Source organism: Zootoca vivipara, chromosome 2, assembly GCF_963506605.1.
Source record: "Zootoca vivipara chromosome 2, rZooViv1.1, whole genome shotgun sequence".
Classification (NCBI taxonomy): Eukaryota; Metazoa; Chordata; class Lepidosauria; order Squamata; family Lacertidae; genus Zootoca; species Zootoca vivipara.
The window spans coordinates 12,994,245-13,012,943 of record NC_083277.1 but is presented as its reverse complement, the minus strand read 5'-3'; positions in this window follow the sequence as shown (position 1 = coordinate 13,012,943).

Genomic DNA, 18,699 nt, shown 5'->3' with positions numbered 1-18,699 from the left:
AGGGCACCAGCTAGGCAAAGGCTGTCTAGAGATGGCAGGGCTGGAAGCAAAGATCTTCTGTAAGCAAAGTGAATGCTCTGCCACCAGGGATGAGGGGAAATTCAATTGAAAACCAAAATACAGACATGCTTTTTAATTGATCCAGCAACTGAAATATCATACAATAATTTGCCAAGATTGAAAGCACTGAAAATAACCCCATGACAATACAGTCAAACCTCGGTTTACGCCTACCTCAGCGAGCGACCGCTTCGGCGAGCGACTGCCGCGGACCCGGAAGTGTTTACATCCGGGTTCCGCAGCGTCGGATGCGCAGACGCGATCTGCACAGTGCATGTGTGCGCAGAAGCGTGCCTTCGGGGAGTGACCGCTTCGGGGAGCGACCACCTCCGTGGAACGGATTGCGGTCGCAAACCGAGGTACCACTGTACTGGTTAAATATTACCGTATTTTCCCGTGTATAAGACTAGGTTTCTCCCCCCCCCCCTTAAAAATAATGTCCAAAATTAGGGGGCGTCTTATACACAGATAGTGCCGAGAATGGATTTTCTTAAATCTGAGTCCCCAAAAGTATGGGGCGTCTTACACATGGGGACGTCTTATAGACGGGAAAATACGGTATATCTATTCACCAGTCGTGCTGATAGAAACTCTTTTCTTTCATTTCTCCCACCCCATTTTCAGTTTTTAAAATGCATTTCGAAAGCCCCAGACATACAAAACTGCTATTTATTCATCCCCTCCCTATTTCATCCCAGGCTGGCATTCCTCAAAACTGAGGTAGAATAAATATGGAGGACTCAAGGATGTCAATATAGCCAGGATTGTTTCTGCAGGTATAATCCCCATGCTGATCCATTGTGGCGCATGCAGCTCAGTGCCTGAGGGCCCCGATCCTGCCACTCACCACCTGTCCCAGGGCCTGATGGGCTCTATAAAAGACTGCTGCTGCTGCCGCTGCTGTTGGCGTTTTGTTTTGTTTTTTGTTTAAATTGCTGTTATTTTTTTACCTATGTCATTTTAAACTGTGATATTAATGCTGTATTCTTAGTTTTAGATTTTGATTTATGTGGAAATTGTTTTCCATTTGGTTGTGTATTTTTTAATGTGGTTTATTTATTGCTTGTGACTTTTGTAATTGTGTAAATCTCGTCATGTTGTAAGCCGGCTTGAGCATTGTTTTTAACTGTGGAAAGGCAGCATACAAATAAAAAATGAATGAACGAATGAATTTCACCCAGTGACCTGCCAGTTTGTCCCTTCTTTGAGGCTGTTGTTGGCATTCGTCTGTCTCGGGAGACGATGAAGGAATGCCCTTTTGGGGGGTGAAGTAGGCACGAGAGGGTTGCTTTCTTTTCTCTTTTGCCCGGTGAAGAAGTTCAGTCCGCTTGTCGAGTGATACGCTAAGCTTCAAGCAGGCAGACGGTGGGTGGGTCAACATTTTGTTGACCGGAGCTTGCCCAGCTTAAAGCAGGGAGCAGCTGACCAATGAGATGTCTCCCACCAACCTGAAGTGCTCGTAATTTACTCCAATCAGATTGAGTTTATAACTCAGAACTGCTGCCTCCCGCATTGTTCTTGCTGTTTTGGCAGCACTGAAGTGATCGCCACGTAATTCAGAATTTCCTCTGCTTTGTGATCCGATGGAAGAGATATTCAACAGTAAGGACAGAGGGAGCCATTCTCCCCCCCCCCCCAATCTGGGGTCAATTTCACACACTTTCATTCCTAATTCTGTTATATCCCATTCCTGCATTAACAGGAGCATAGGAGCCTTATTTCATGTCGGACCATAATTAATAATAATAATAATAATAATTCCCTGCGCATCTGGCTGGGTTTCCCAAGCCACTCTGGGTAGCTCCCAACAGAATATTAAAAACACAATAAAACAAACATTTAAAACTGCCCTAAACAGGGTTGCCTTCAGATGTTTTCTAAAAGTCAGGTAGTTGTTTATTTCCTTTTGCCTTTGAGCTCTCTGCTCTCCTACTTTCAATGACCACCGGGTTCTGGAAGAGGGGGGTGGTCTGCCATGCTTTCTAAATACACTGAGTCCATCAGCTGTCTCTCCCCTTGTGCTTCCTCCTCCTCCTCCTCCTCCTCCTCCTCCTCTCCCATTATTTCCCAGCTTTCCCCCTCATCTGCCTCTGAGCTTTGACCTCCCTCAAACCCCCGTTGTAATCCTAAACTGTCTCCTTCTTCTCTGGAAGGGTTAGGCTGGGGAGACAGTCTCCACCATTCCTCCTCTGCCCTGTCCCTGACATTGGACCATGTTTTACTGGCTATCTAATTTATTATACCAAACCTGCAGGTCACCGGGCAAGAGCACCCAAGACAGAACGCTGCAGTCAGGTAAGGCCTGAACATAATCTGTTGAAATCCCCAGTGGTACAGTAGTTGGCAGGGCCGGCACTTCAATTTAGGCGAACTACGCAGTTGCCTAGGGCGCCAAAATGGAGGGGGCACTGGGCACCCTGCCGGGGGGGGGGAAGCCTGCTCTTACGAGAGGAGGCGGCAGGATGAGTGCCCCAAAGCAAGCGGGCGATGAGGGAGGGCTCCGTCTCGGCCACTTTCTCTCCCCCTGCCCCACAGTGAGCCAGGGAGAAGGGAGACACAGCCGCCCGCCCCTGCGAGAGGTGGCGACAGGATCAGCACCCTGAAAGCACTCCTTTCGGGGCACTTCCGCCGCTGCCTCTCGCAAGAGCAGGCTTCGAGAACACTGTCCAACCATCTCGTCCTCTGTCGTCCCCTTCTCCTAGTGCCCTCAATCTTTCCCAACATCAGGGTCTTTTCCAGGGAGTCTTCTCTTCTCATGAGGTGGCCAAAGTATTGGAGCCTCGGCTTCAGGATCTGTCCTTCCAGTGAGCACTCAGGGCTGATTTCCTACAGAATGGATAAGTTTGATCTTCTTACAGTCCATGGGACTCTCAAGAGTCTCCTCCAGCACCATAATTCAAAAGCATCTATTCTTCGGCGATCAGCCTTCTTTATGGTCCAGCTCTCACTTCCATACATCACTACTGGGAAAACCATAGCTTTAACTATACGGACCTTTGTCGGCAAGGTGATGTCTCTGCTTTTTAAGATGCTGTTTAGGGGGCTAAAGTCCATCAAATAGATCATTCTTCACAATCCACAAAAGCTTATGGAATACATTTGCTACATAGCCCTTGAAGCGTCACTTGACTACAGTTTCATTTCTGCTATAAGTCATGGATAGTTGGCTGCCCCTTTGATTGAAAGGACAGCAGCATAATTCTCTCAACACCACATATGCAGCCAATGACAGAGAGGGGGAGTCCTTAAATTAAGCGCAACAGTGACAAATGATGGAGTCTGGGGCCCCTGTAAAGCAAATCCGCCATGACAATGAATTCTCAAAACCACATCTTTTCGCCCTGGCTTCCTTCCTCTCTAGAGTCTAGAATAATGTTTTAAAAAGGCACTGCTTTTCCTTCCTCTTCAGTGTCTCAGGCAGGATATAATCAATGACTTTAAAAGAAACAAGGACATAGTCTTGTGAGGTTCAGTTTACAGAAGGAAGGAAGCCCTGAAAATTAAAAACCTAGAGGCCAAATGGCTCCCTTTACAAGGTGTGTGTGTGTGTGTGTGTGTGTGTGTGTGTGTGTGTGTCAAATCCACCAGCAAAACCACAATGGAGTAAAATGGAAATGATCTGCCCTGAATTCAGTGCCAAAATGCCTCCTCGCCATGTCCTTATAATCCCAGTAGGATACGTCGCAAATCCATTTGTGTGTGTTGTGGGAAGAAATCATTTTCCTCCTATGCAGCACTTTGTAAATCCAGGTTTGGTTGCTTGCTGGTTGTTGTTAAATCCATGGCCCCTTCCTCAGGTTAATCCAGGCATCCAGACATACCACCATCTTGGTCCTCCAGAGCAGTAGAGTTTTTCATTTTTATTATTGTTACTGGAGTGGTATTCTTTGAGTTCAGTTTTCTGCCCCAACTGAAGCCTCTGACTCAGGGCATTCTGCGATAACATCTGGTGAATCAAAGTAGGCATTATGGATTGTGTGGGACACAGGTGGTTTATTATGGAATCAGTGGGTCCAATTCTTTTTCCTCCACCGCCATGGTTCCCCCAAGGCATTCTGGGAGTTGTAGTTTGCTGATGACTCTGGTCGTTCTCTGTTATAGGTCCCTATCCGCCCTCACAAAGCAACGTTTAAACTGCTTTGAATCTGCCACACAGAAACGTTCCTAAATCAGTTTAAGAGGGAGTTGGATGGCGATTCCTTTTATGATCAAGTCCTTGCCACAAAGGGACTGGGCAACCTGATCATCAGCAAACGTAACAAAGGCAAAAGCTCTGAAGGGTTTGGGGATGAAGATACCAACCAATTCTCCCTACGGGGAAGAAATGGACAGAGCTCATCTGCAGTCATGCCTTTGGTGCAAAATGACCTTAATAGATTGGAGAACTGGGCCCAAGCTAACAAAATGAAGTCCATAAATGTAAGGTTCTGCCCTTAGGCAGGAAGAACCAGATGCACAAATATAAGATGTGGGACACCTGGCTTACTAGCAGTACCTGTGAAAAGGATCTAGGGGTCTCGGTGGACAACAAGCTTAATATGAGTCAACAGTGTGATACAGCAGCAAAATAAGCTAACGCTCTTCTAGGCTGCATCAACAGAAGTATAGTGTCCAGATCAAGGGAAGTAATAGTACTACTCTATTCTGCCTTGGTCAGACCACACCTAGAATCATAGAATCATAGAGTTGGAAGAGACCACAAGGGCCATCCAGTCCAACCCCCTGCCAAGCAGGAAACACCATCAAAGCATTCTTGACATATGTCTGCCAAGCCTCTGCTTAAAGAGGAATACTGGAATACTGCGTCCAATTCTGGGCACCACAGTTTAAGAAGGATGTTGACAAGCTGGAACATGCACAGAGGAGGGCAACCAAGATGATCAATGGTCTGGAAACTGAGCCTTATGAGGAATGCTTGAAGGAGCTGGGTATGTTTAGCCTGGAAAAGAGGAGACTGAGAGGAGATATGACAGCCATCTTCAAATATCTTAAGGGCTGTCACATGGTAGGACTCGAACCCATGGCTTCAAGATGCAAGGAAGGGGATTCCGACTAAACATTTGGAAAAACTTTCTGGCAGCAAGAGCTGTTCAGCAGTGGAACGGACTCCCACAGGAGGTGGTGGACTCTCCTTCCTTGGAGGTTTCTAAACAGAGGATGAAGGGCCAGCTGTCATGGATGCTTTAGCTGAGGTTCCTGCATTGCAGGGGGTTGGACTAGATGCCCCTTGGGATCCCTTCCAACTCTATGATTCCATGATTTAGTTTGCCCCTGTGTTATCTCCGGTCAATCAGCTTTTGCGGGCTTTTGAGCCACTACAAAACCCTGCAAGATCGGTGAACAAGAGGAGGGCAACAACATCTCTAACATCTTGTACAACCTCAATAACACTCTATCCTGTCTCTTTAGTCAGCCATAGCTGCTTTTGGACTTAGCAAAAAATGTAGCTTTGTGACAGCCAGGAGAGGCTGCCACCTGCTGGTGAAATGTTAGAATTGTTGCCATTTCTGCGCCACCATCTTTCAAAGGGAGAGGGGTAGAATTGCTGGTGAAAGGTGGAGAATAACACCCCTTTTTGCCTCTGAATGAAGTTTTTCCATCTTCTTTTTTTACTCACTCTTTCCCCCCCTTCCCCCACAAGCATAGCTGCCAAGTCTCCCGTTTTCCCCAGGAAACCCCCGTTTTTACTTACCTTTTCCCGGTGGTCCCCCATATCACTTCGTCTCCCGTTTTTCTCCGTTATTTTCTCCTGCCGGCGGCCTTTTTTTCTGATTTGCCCCTCTATGGGCACAAAAAATGGCCACCGGCGGCTTCAAAAGTCGCATCTACGCATGACCGGAAGTGCGTAGCTGCGACTTCTGGTGACGGCGGCGGCCATTTTGGTGCCCATAGATGGGCGGTTGATACCAGAAGTTGTGTCGACGCACTTCCGGTCATGCGCAGAAGCTACTTTTGAAGCCGGCGGCGGCCATTTTGGGTGCCCATAGAAGGGCAAAGCAACACCGGAAGTTACGTCGACGCAACTTCCGGTGTCACACGGCTGCCGGTCCCGGATTCTGCAGTCCGGGACTTGGAAGGTAAGCCCATAAGTCTCTCTCCTTGGTCTCCAACTGTCTAAAAAAGCCATTTTTTGCTCAAGTAATTGTGATGCCTGAGGTGGGGCAGCAAACACCACTGCCTTTCCAAGCCGAAGTCCATCAAGCATCCAAGTCCGAAATAATTTTAATACCTGAGGAAGAATATTTCACAAGCACATCTCTCCCTCTGTGGCAGCACCGGGGGGGGGAGGATGGCGGGGGGGCAGAATAATGAGACATTAAATAGCTAACATTCTGCTGCCTTTTCATGACACACAGAATCAGTTGCCTGAGGTGGCCGCTTCACTTTGTCAAATGGTAGGGCTAGACCTGCATTAAAATATTTTAAATACAGGGGAGAAAGAATACACGATTATATGGCTGAAATAGTTATGGGAACATGCATGTTTCTGGAACAGAGGCAAATACTGTTGTACCTTGGATCTCAAACGCCTTGGCTCCCGAACAAATTGGCTCCCGAATGCTGCAAACCCGGAAGTGAGTGTTCCGATTTTCGGAAGCCAAACATCCACCGTAGCTTCCGTGGCTTCTGATTGGCTGCAGGACGCTCCTGCAGCCAATCAGAAGCTACACTTTGGTTTCCGAACGTTTTGGAAGTCGAACGGACTTCCGGAACGGATTCTGTTTGACTTCCAAGGTATAGAATCCAGGAGAACATATTATGAATTGAAATACCCATCCAGAATGTCAAAGGAGTAGCAAGCAAAATAAAACCTTCGATAAGCATTTGTATATAAATATTTGTATAAGGCAGGAAGTGAATAATTGTGTATTATTGGGTCTTGAATTCTATACATCTCAGTTGGTTATTTTTGCTGATAATTATCATTATCATCATCATTATTACCAAAACTATGGTTGAATATGACTTGTTATTCTTAGCCAATAATTTACAGCACTGAAGAAAAATCTGGAAAAACAGTATTTAAACAGTTCATTTTTAAACAGTTCATTCGAAGGTAAACCTTTCTTGAAGTTGTACTAAACATTTCTACATCCTCCTCATTTGTTTTTGCTTTAAGTCCCCCAAGTGGGGGGAAATTGGCAGTTTTTCCATCCTTATTCCTCTCCTGGCTTTCAAGCTGCCACAGATCAAAATCCTGCTAACAGGAATGTACATAGAGGACGGATTCCCAATCTGTGGCACAGTCTACACAGCCCGCCCATGTTAAATATTCATATTGATTCTTAATTGGGTGTTGTTGTTTTTTAATTGCTTCTATTTCTTGCATTTTCTTGCATTCTTGAATTCTATGGGATGCGAATCTAGCCCAGCACATTACAGTTGCTACAACAGACAGACAAATCATTAGGTGGCCCACCAAGAGAATTATCTATTTTCAAGCGGTTTGTGCAGCAGGCAGGAAGTTGAAGAATTGCTGTAGGTTTGAGGATGGTGGCACTTACTCCAAGACTATACACCTATCTTTTAAATTCTTCCCCCCTCTTTTTTGGGGTATTATTTCATTTATTCTTTTTCTCTCTTTTTTCTTTTCTTTTTGTGTATTCGGTTGTAATTTTTAATTTATTCTTTTCTCTGTAACTTTCAAAAATGCAATAATTTTTTTAAAAAGACTATACACATATGGAAGCATATGTGACCTTTTCTCTTTGACTCTTGGATTTCCCCGCCGTCTTCACGACCAGCTCTGAATAATTCAGATCTGCCATTGACTCTGCCTTCTTGTCCTGTGGAAAGAGGTCAAGGAATCAGGGTCATCATTTGTGACTTTCCCCAGATGTCTCCTCAAAACTGGTACAGCCACATGTAACTCCCCCGGATTCTTACCAGCCCGGGGAGGCTCCTTCTGCGCATGTCTGGAGTCTCTGGACATGCACAGAAGCGATTTCTGGCACTGTAGCCATTTTGGAAATGGGCAGAGCGTGCGTAGAAGCAACTTCCGGTGCCGCTCTGCCCAGTTCCAAAATGGCCGCAGCGCAACTTCCGGTGCCACGCCGGTTTCAATCCGGGAGTTGGCACCTACGTCTTTAGCCAGTCTCTGTCGGGCCACTAAGGCTGGGGGCATCCTCTTCCCAGGCCCCTGTGGGGTGGCTTGAGGAGGCACCTCTCTTGGGGACAAGGAGGTGCCTCCGAGACCAGGGGTAGTGGTGGCTGCTGCCTGGAGGACTCCTAAGGAGAGGGGAGAAAAGAGGAGCCTGAGTGAACACTTCACAGGGGAGGGTGTTCGAAAAGGGGCGAGGGCCTGCTGGCTCTGCAGGCAAGGGGTGACATGACTGGGCTCCTGAGCCCCACAGGGAAGCTGCAGAAAGAATGTAGTTGCTCAAGGGCAGGCGTTGCAACGTTTTCCGGCCGTGGGCTGGAGGATTCAAATGGACTATCGTCCGTGGGCCGGATATGCGCGGGGCATGCGCAGAAGCCATTTCCAGTGCCCCGGACATGGGCAGCGCGGCACCGGAAATGGCTTCTGCGCATGTCCACGGCTGCACAGAAGCGATTTCCGGCACCGCGCTGCCCATGTCCGGGATGCCGGAAATGGCTTCTGCGCATGCCCGCAGCTGTGCAGAAGCCATTTCTGGTGCCCCGGACATGGGCAGCGCGGTGCCGGAAATGGCTTCTGCGCATGCCCACGGCTGCGCAGACACGATTTCCAGTGTCTGCACGGGCACCATTTTTGGCGCCACTTGGCCAACCGATGCTCAAGGGAGCCGTAGAGCCAAAAAGTTTGAAAACCTCTGGGCTAGAGTCTACACCAGGTCTGCCTCACCTCTCCAACCTCCTCCCAATTTCCAAACTTGCCCATCTAGTATTATCTATGCTAGCTAATAGTGTTTCAAGCAGAAGTCAGTCTGCAGATATCGGGTATCAGATCTGAGACCTTTGCCATGCAGCAGAGTCTCTGCCACTGAACAGCAGCCCTTCTGCATCGCCTCCCAACTGTATCCAGCTTGGAGCCAGGTTTCTGAGTGCTACACTTGCAAGCCTAACTCCGGGCTTACTTGACTCAGGCGTTTTGTCCCAGATCCTCTTGCTTGGCGGCGACCTGCAAATTCAGTTTAGTAAAATGTAGTGAGTGAGATGCAATCCGAACAAATTCTCCTCTAAATATATAACCCATAGGAGGCCTATCCTTGGTTCCCGTCTCTTTCCTACACTATAGCAGCTTTCACCAAGCTGGTGCCCTCCAGATGTTTTGGACAGCAACATCCATCAGCCATAGCCAACACAGCACAGTTCTGGTGTGGTGAATTTATGGAATGGCCAGTGGGACTATTTGGGGTCGGGGTGGAGCCGTGCAGCTAGAAGGCTCAACTCCTGGTCCCTATTAAAGTCGCTGCCACAGGTGATGACTTTTTTACAACCTCATTTCCCTGTATCATAATTTGATGAGCTTTCATTAAAGATGAGATAAAATCTTACTTTCAAAGAGATTTGATTAAAAAAAACCCTCATGCACAAAATGATTTTAAAAAAAATATTTATCAGTTTTTTGACCATTTTTGAAGTCACTTTAAGCAGATATAAAATTGAACCCAAGCTTTAGAGTCACATATATACAACATTATATAGGGTCATCAAACACACAAGGAAGCTTTTTTTAGCTCAGTAACAGTATAGACGCTGCTAGAGGACAATGTTTTGCTACCTCTCCTGTAGGTTCTTTTCCCAGCATGCCCGGCAGGGTCTGCTGGCTGACTTTTGAGGTCCCAAAAAGGGGCTTTTACCTTGCGCAGGTGTGGCATTTGTATACCCTACGTTGCTAAGAACACTCCCCATTGTGGAATGTGGTGTTGTGTCCAAATTTGATACGAAATATATATAGAATTGTTAATACAATTTTATGAAATGGTAAAACGGCATACAAAAAAATTAAAAACGGTTTGTGTGTAATCTTTTTAAATATTTCAATGGAGTATACCTCATTTTAGTCATCCATTTGTGCTACAGGAAATAATTTTTGAGGGGGGGAAATGAAAAAGTCATCACCCTAGTAAGCACTGTTGTATTCATAATTTTTTTTATTTTTTAAAAAATCCTGCCCTAGAGGAGATTTGCAGTGGGTGTAAAACCTCAAGAAAATCGACAAGAGAGATGCGAGTTTCAAGTGTACACCTATATTTAGCATCCGCTAAAAGCTTACTTGTTTATGAAAGCCTTCCCAAATATGGAGAGTTCACATGTGTTTTTAATATGTTGTTTTACGATATCTATTTTTAACTACTGGTATTGTTTATATTTTGGCTTTTTAAAGACTTAACTTGTTTTTAATTCTGGCTTGCACAAATAAGGTTGGTGTGTATGTTATTTTATGCAAGCTGGTTAGGAAGGTTTACAATCAAGTGGTCTACAGACTCTGTTAAATAAATGAAAATAAGCGTGGATACAGTGGTACCTCGGTTTACAAACACAATTGGTTCCAGAAATCTGTACTTAACCTGAAGCGTACTTAACCTGAAGCGAACTTTCCCATTGAAAGAAATGGAAAGTGGATTAATCTGTTCCAGACAGGTCCGCGGAGTACTCAACCTGAAGCGTACTTAACCCGAGGTATGACTGTAATTGGTTCCGGAAGTCCGTACTTAACCTGAAGCGAACTTTTCCATTGAAAGTAATGGAAAGTGGATTAATCCGTTCCAGACGGGTCCGCGGAGTACTTAAACTGAAAATACTCAAACCGAGGTGTACTTAAACCGAGGTATGACTGTATTCACTCTCTCTTATTTCTCTGTACAGTACCTGTCTGTCTGTTTCTTTCTCTCTCACACACACACTTTGAAAACATACAGTGGTACCTCTACTTACGAATAACTCTACTTACGAATGTTTCTACTTACGAATGGAGCTCCGTCCACCATCTTGGATGCGGTTTAGATAGGATTTTTTCTACTTACGAATTTTTAGATAGGGTTGCTTCGACTTGAGATTTTTTTCTCCCAATGCATTCCTATGGGATTCGACTTACAATTTTTTTTTTACTTACGAATGTGCGTTCGGAACACATTAAATTCGTAAGTAGAGGTACCACTGTATCTATGCTTCTTTTCCTTGTAAGTGCAACCCTGGACAAATGTGTTGCTGTTTTTTTTACAGCACCTCAATTAAAATATGGTAGGGTTGCCACAGGTCAAATGTAATTGTTTTCGGGGTCACCTTCAACCAGGGTGGATTTTATTTAAATCAAATCGATTTCAATCACGATTTAAATCACTAGTCAGTAAGACTTGATTTAAATCTTTTTTTTTTTTTTTTACAGAAAGACTCATTCTTGCTGGTATAATTTTAATATTTACAACCAGATGAAGGATTCATTTTTTGAATAAAAAATTTAGAAGACATCTGAAGGCAGCCCTGTTTAGGGAAGCTTTTAATGTTTAATCAATTATTTTATTTTATCTTTCTGTTGGAAGCTGCCCAGCGTGGCTGGGGAAACCCAGCCAGATGGGCGGGGTATAAATAAATTACTGGTATTATTATTATTATTATTATTATTAAAAACATAAATCCTTATTTCCTGATGAATAGCCTTTGGACTACAATGTAACTTAAATAGAAAACTATCTTTAGAAAGATTTTTCCTCCAAAAGCATTTAATTTTAAAAATCCAATTTTTAAATCAAAAAAATCCGATTTCATTTATTTATTTTAAAAATCATTGATTTTTATCCACCCTGCCTTCAACCCCCAGGTCTGTCAAATGCTTATTGCCCATCTCTGGTTTAGAGACAAGTTCCAGTCACCATGCTCACCTTGTCTGTTCCTACAGTAGAGCACTATCAGAGGAGAAGCTACAAAAGCCGCCAGGGCTGAGCTGAGCCCTGCCCAAAGCGGTATGGAATGTGTGCTATTTTCAGCAGGTTTCTTAGGATCTTCTAGGAGAGAGAATAGATGGGGTATTACATCATCAAACGTCAGAATCAAGGTAACAAAATATTTTGCGACACACTCACCCGGATATGTACACAGTGCCGCAATACAGGAAGACATTGTGAGAAAATTTCAGATTAAATCCAACAGTTCAACCGATCCTGCTGGATTGTTGTTGCAGTTTCTTTCTTTCTTTTTTTAACTTCAGATTTTCCTCCATGCCTTTTTATACACTAGCACAGAGAATCTCTTGCCTCATTGCTGCCAACAAGAAAACACAGTGTTGTCCTTTGGCCCATACCTGCCAAGTCCCCGGCAGAAAAATGCGGGATCAGCAGCAGCGCGGCACCAGAAGTTGCGTAGAAGCCGGAAGTCCACACCGGAAATGTGGGGACAACAGACACCAAGATGGCCGCCGGGCATGCGTAGAAGCGACTTCCGGTGCCGCTCTGCCCGATTTCCGGTGCCCACACATGGGCAAAGCAGCACCCAAAATGGAGGCTCCCTGGCAGGTAGGAAATCCGGGGGATTTCCGAGATTTTTCTCCATTCGGGAGAACAGCGGGAAACGGATTAAAATCCGGGGGTTTCCCACGAAAAACGGGGTACTTGGCAGCTAAGCTTTGCCTTGCATGGGGTTTTTCGCTCAACCAACTGTCTATTTCTCATGTAGCAAATGATATCACACCCTGAGACATAGCTGCCAAGTCTCCCGTATTCCCCGGGAAACCCCCGTTTTTCCAGCTGTTCCCAGCTGGGAAAACGGATTTTTTTTTTTTTCCCCGGTTTACTTACCGGCCGGGGGAGGCTCCTTCTGCGCATGTCTGGAGTCTCTGGACATGCGCAGAAGCGATTTCTGGCGCAGGGGGCAATTTTGGAACTGGGTGGAGCATGCTCAGAAGCGACTTTCGATGCTGCTCTACCCAGTTCCAAAATGGCGGCAGCGCTACTTCCGGTCTGCCGATCCTTTATTTTTCCGGCAGGAACTTGTCAGGTATGCCCTGGGAATGGCCTTTCCCCTTAGCAGTTAGAATGTTTGGGAACATTCAGCGACACCACTGCTGCCCATCCAATCTAGGGGAGAACCTCAAGCGGCAGCCGGTCCTCAGCTGATTAGATACGTAGATGAAACGTACAGATAAATGTATAGAACTCTGCAGCTCCAGCACAAATATATTCTCTGACTGATACAATAACAGAATCATATAGTTGTAGAGCTGGAAAGACCCTGTAGCATCCATGACAGATGGCCACCCAAACTGTGCCATAAAGCTTTTCCTGAGGTTTAGTCGGAATCTCCTTTCTTGTAACTTAGAATCATAGAATTGTAGAATTGGAAGGAGCCCAAAAAGTCGTCTAATCCAACCTTCTGCAATGCAGGAACATCAACTAAAGCATCCGTGGCAGAGATCCATTGGTTTGGGTCCTTCCTCCGGAGCATGAGAAAACAAGCTTGCTCCATCTTCCATGAGACAGCTCTTGAGATATTTTAAGATGGCTCTCATATCTCCTCCCAGTCTCCTCTTATATATCAATCCCTCACCCCCAACTTACTGTCCACACAGAAAATTTTCCGCACTGGGTACCACCTAACCTTGCTACACCACTGCTCAGAACTTATGGACTATCAAAAGCTATTCAGGTCAGCTTGATCTGGGGCACCAGATTGGGAGCCTGAATTGGGCAATACTTCCTCCACCCATACAAAAGCCAGGCCTCCTAGATTTCCCATCAACTTACCTTTTGGGTCTTTTTTGACCACACGAAGCCCAGTCCCGTTCCCCGATGTCTCCTGGAATCCAGGGATCTTCACGACGCATCGGTACACCCCAGAGTCGTAATGTCTCAGATCCCGTATCTCTATGTCAGCTCTGCTCTCCAAGAGGAAGCCCTGCTCCGAGGTCGGACTCACCCTTCCCGTGAATTCCCGGGTGGTCTTTCTGACCTCCACCCCTGGCTCCTTCACCCACCGGAAGCTCCCAACCTTGGGCTCTGGGGTGGAGTTGTAGGAACAGTGCAAGGTGACGGAACTGCCTTCAGTGCCTTCTGCTGAGCTGGGCTGGGAGACCACAAGGGGTGGTTGAGCCTGGGAAGCTAGGAGAGTGGAAATGGGATGGGGGTGAGAGAGAAGGAAAGGCAGGGGCCCCAGTTGTTCCTACCATAGTTCATGGTCTTGACCAGTTCTCCCAGACTAATCTCCCAGCGTGTGACAAAAGAGGCAACACGTAGACCAATGAATGATAAAGGCATAAATACATAAATTCATAAAGCAGAACAACAAAGCATGGTGCAAAACCACAATGTATTATTTAGGACTAGTGTCATTGAGCCTGTTAAATAAACGGGCACTAGAACATATGTGAGAAGAGCGGCGGAGCCGTGGCCTTCCCTCCCTCTCTGCGCTCTGCCGCGTGGCACGCCGGAAACACAAGTAAACAAACTTGCTCTGCCGTCGTGCCCCGCGGCCGAGCGCAGAGAGGGAGGGCAGGCCGCGGCCCCGCCACTCCTCTCACGGGCCAATGGGCGCTAGAATATATGTGAGAGGAGTGCTTGGCCGTGGGGCGTACCGGGAATGCAAGTAAGAGCCGCTCCTCTCACGGGCCAGGGAGGGTTGTGAGGAGGAGGCGGAGGAGGCGGCAGTGGACCAAGATGGCGGCATTGGGATCCGGGGCCGCGGCGGCGGGAGCCGGACCGGGCTCCTCCTCCTCCTTGTCGGGCTGCGCAGCGGCCATGGGGGGCACTGTGGTTGCGGCAGCCGCGGCAGCCGCCACCGCGGCATCCAAGTGTCTCTGCGTTCCAAGTCCCAATGGTTGTCTGTGGGGCACATGAAACCCAGGGACACAGGGACTGGACGCAGAGACACTTGGACTTTATTATATAGGGTAAGGTTCCTAACATCATAATCTCTATAAACAAAGTAAGTACTATAGTCTCTTAATAGTAACTGAAATAATGTTCATCTGGCAATAAAATCTTTGAAATGCCTGTCGATGCCTGTCGATGCACGTCGGTGCCAAGGTGATCGTAAGGACAGTGATCCGGATAATAACCCTGTTTTGACTTAATCTTCCTCAGCGTTAACTACAAAAAAATAATAATGTCAGGGACGAGAACCCGCATGAGCATGAGTCCTGATGACCAAAATCATTTACAAAACATACATGATAAAATGGAATAAATTAAACAAAACAAATGCATACCTCAGCAATGAACAAAGTGAACTTCACAAAAATATTCATTCCCCACCCGGGAGGCCCACGGGATCGATTTTGGAGCCCTCTGCAAAATATTTGGATTCCTTTTGGCAGCCTTTTGCCTGCTTATTTGCAGGTTACAGCCCATTTTATTTGACTGCTAGAACATACAGCAGTTACTGAATCCATGGTCCTTGCTGCGTTGGATGCTGCCTCATTATATACCAATATTCCGTTGGATGAGGCATGGGCCATTATTTGTCGACAGGCATCGACAGGCATTTCAAAGACTGCATTGCCAGGTGAACATTATTTCAGTTACTATTAAGAGACTATAGTACTCGCTTTGTTTATAGAGATTATGATGTTAGGAGCCTTTTTCTAAATAATACATTGTGGTTTTGCACCATGCTTTGTTGTTCTGCTTTATGAATTCATGTATTTATGCCTTTATCATTCATTGGTCTACGCGTTGCCTCTTTTGTCACAAGTTTCGGAGTTTGCAGCACAGGGGTTAATTGATGATCTCCCAGCTTGGCTAAACCGTACAGTCTTAATGGTCCCTGAATGAGGCACTTGTGTTCACACACAACTTATTTCCAACACGGTCAAGAGGAGGAAATAACACTCACATGGCTTTAATGCCAGTTGCATTAGTCCACAGCAGGGATGAGGGAGAAATTCAATTGTATTTGTGTTTTTACAAGAAACTGCCCTCTTCTATACAGCTATTAACAGAACAAGAGCTCTGTCCTCCCTCTCTCCTGGGCACCCTAGCACCAGGGGGGGCCTTCGAGCAGTCAGCAGAGACCAGAGGAATGCACATCTCCAGGAGGAAGGAACATGAAAGAGCCACTCCTTACCGGCCCAGAGGATGAAGCAGAAGCAGAAACACTCCAGAGGCATCATCGACACAAAGCAGCGAGGACTCGGTTTGAACTGCAACAGGGGCCAGCACAAAATCGGGTGCGCATAGCACACTTCCACCAGTGGCTTCCGGAGAAGGTGAGCGCACGGTGGAAAATGTGATCTGGTGGCCGGAAAGAAAAGGCGGCCCAAAGGTGCAGCCCATCCACAGGAAAACGCTGCTCACATTTTCCATTCCGGGAGCCACTGGAGCAGGCGATCAATCCATCCCCCAAACCTTTCCAGCCCATCCATCGTCCCCCAAACCTTTCCAGCTCTTTCTGTAGCTTGCAACCATAGCTCAGCGCACATGCTCTGTATGTACAATGTCCCATGTCTTATCCCTGACCTCTCCAGTTAAACCAGAGGCAGGGAACGTGTTCCCCTCCAGAAGTTGTAGTTGTTGTTGTTGTTGTTGTTGTTGTTGTTGTTGTTGTTGTGTAACTCCAATCCTCCCTGAACACTGACCCATGTTGGCCAGGGCTGAATTGGAATTGACACTCAAACAAGATCTGGAAAGGCTACAGGTTCCCCAGCTCTTGAGTTAAAGGGTCTCTAATAGTAGGGGGTGGGCAAATACGTCCGTTTCGAGTTTCTCTCCGTTTGTCCTTTCTCCAGTCTTCAATTCGGTTTCCCACATCTCTACATCGGCTTGCATTTCGAAGCCCTCGTGGTTGAAGCCCTCGTGAAAAGTTGGCCCTTAAATGCAAGGTGAATTGAAATTTTCTTCTCCAGCCCTGGGGAAGGTGCTCTGCCCAAGACTTTGGGGGGCGATTTGCAAATCAGGTTACAGTCACTGAGTCTCCCACTAGAACCAGGGAGAGCTTGGCTCAAAACTCCAGTCAGTTGTGTTTCCTGGAGCTTGTCACCATCTTTCAGTCGCCTACCATTTCCTCACAGGGTTATTGTGATAATAAAAAGAGAGCAATGTTTGTATCAAAAATTTGAATGTTTTGTTTTATACTTTTATAAACCTCTTAGAGGTATTTTAATAATCAAGACTAGTTTTTTTTCCCCTAAAAAATGTTTAGGGGTACTCTCATTTTCCTACTCATATTGAAATACGAAGAGTCGGACACGACTAAACGACTAAACAACAACAACAACAACAACAAATTGAAATACTGCCCCTCAATGAGGCCAAACTTAGATTCACAAAATGTTTTAGGGGTATGCGTACCCCTGCATAACCCACCCACCCCCCAGGAAAAAAGCACTGATCAAGAGACATAAAAATAATTGAATGAATTAATTTAACCATGCTAAAAAAATTTATCCTGAGTCCTTCACACATGTCCTCGCCAGTATTTTGGGACAATCAGCAACCATAATCTTCATTCTTTTTCTGTGACCTTATGAGTCCGCTAAGCACAGTTTTAGGTGTTTTTCAAGTACAGTGGACGCTCGGGCTGCAAACGTGATCCGTGCGGGAGGCACGTTCACAACCCGCAGTGTTTGCAACCCGCAGCGCCACGTCTGGACACACACGGGTCGCAAATTGGTGCTTCTGTGCATGCACAAATCGCAATTTAGCGTTTTTGTGCCTGCGCAAGCGCCAAAACCCGGAAGTAACCCGTTTGGGTACATCCGTGTTCAGCGCAGGACGCAACCTGAAAAGACGCAACCGAAGCATCTGTAACCCAAGGTACGACTGTATGGTACAATTCTCTTAAGAACTCCTCTGTGGCAAACTGACTCAAATCCTTCTATAAACAGGCACAGATTTCCCCCTTCTTCTTTTGGCAATTTCCCTCTGAGGTCCTGGGGGGAGGGGCATGTCGCTGGCATTAGCGCAATGATGCTCCAGAAGCCCCCTAACCAGGGAGAAATCACCTCGTCTCCTCAGAGTCTCTCTCTCTGCTCCACAGCTGTAGCTCTGGAACTTCAGAAAGTCCAGCCCTCCTTAGCAGGGGTTGGATCTGTGAGCAGAGCCTAGGGCTCTCTGGTTTCCTCACCATCCCTTTTCCAGGGTCTTGTTCTTTGCCGGAGATGCTGGTTTTGTAATAACGTACGGCACGCTGGATCCACATCTGGAGCTGGGAGATTTTACAACTTCACTACTGGATTCAGCAAGGCGATTCTTATCTCCAGTGGCTTTTTGGTTTCTGATCTACTTCCTTCCCAGTTGCATATACGAGTCCCTCCTGTGTCACCCACAGAGCCTGCCCTTCTTTGGATTTGCAAGTGCTTTTTTCAATTCCACAACCCCATCCTCCCAGAAGTGTGTTTTTGCTTGTTTGTTTAAGAGAGAGGGACTCTTAAGTGAAGTCGCATCAGAGCGAACCACAGGGCTGAGAGACACAGGAAAGGCCTCTGCCGCCCTCCAGACCACACACAATGGCTCTTTGCGCAGGCTGGGCCTCTGCGTCCACCTGAGCAACTCTAAGGAGGAGTTTTGCGGTGGCCGCTTTGATGCTTAAGAGGCAAGAGGCCTCTTGCACAGAGGGACACGGCTCTCTCTAGCAGCACCATCAAGACTAAACTCTCCCATGGCAAGCTACTGCCGCTTCTGTTTCCTTCCAAACCACAATGCTCGTACTTCTTTTCCTGCCCCTGCTTTTCAACTTGCAGATTTCTTCACGAGGCCCCATCAACGGTGTGAAATTGGAATGCAGGGC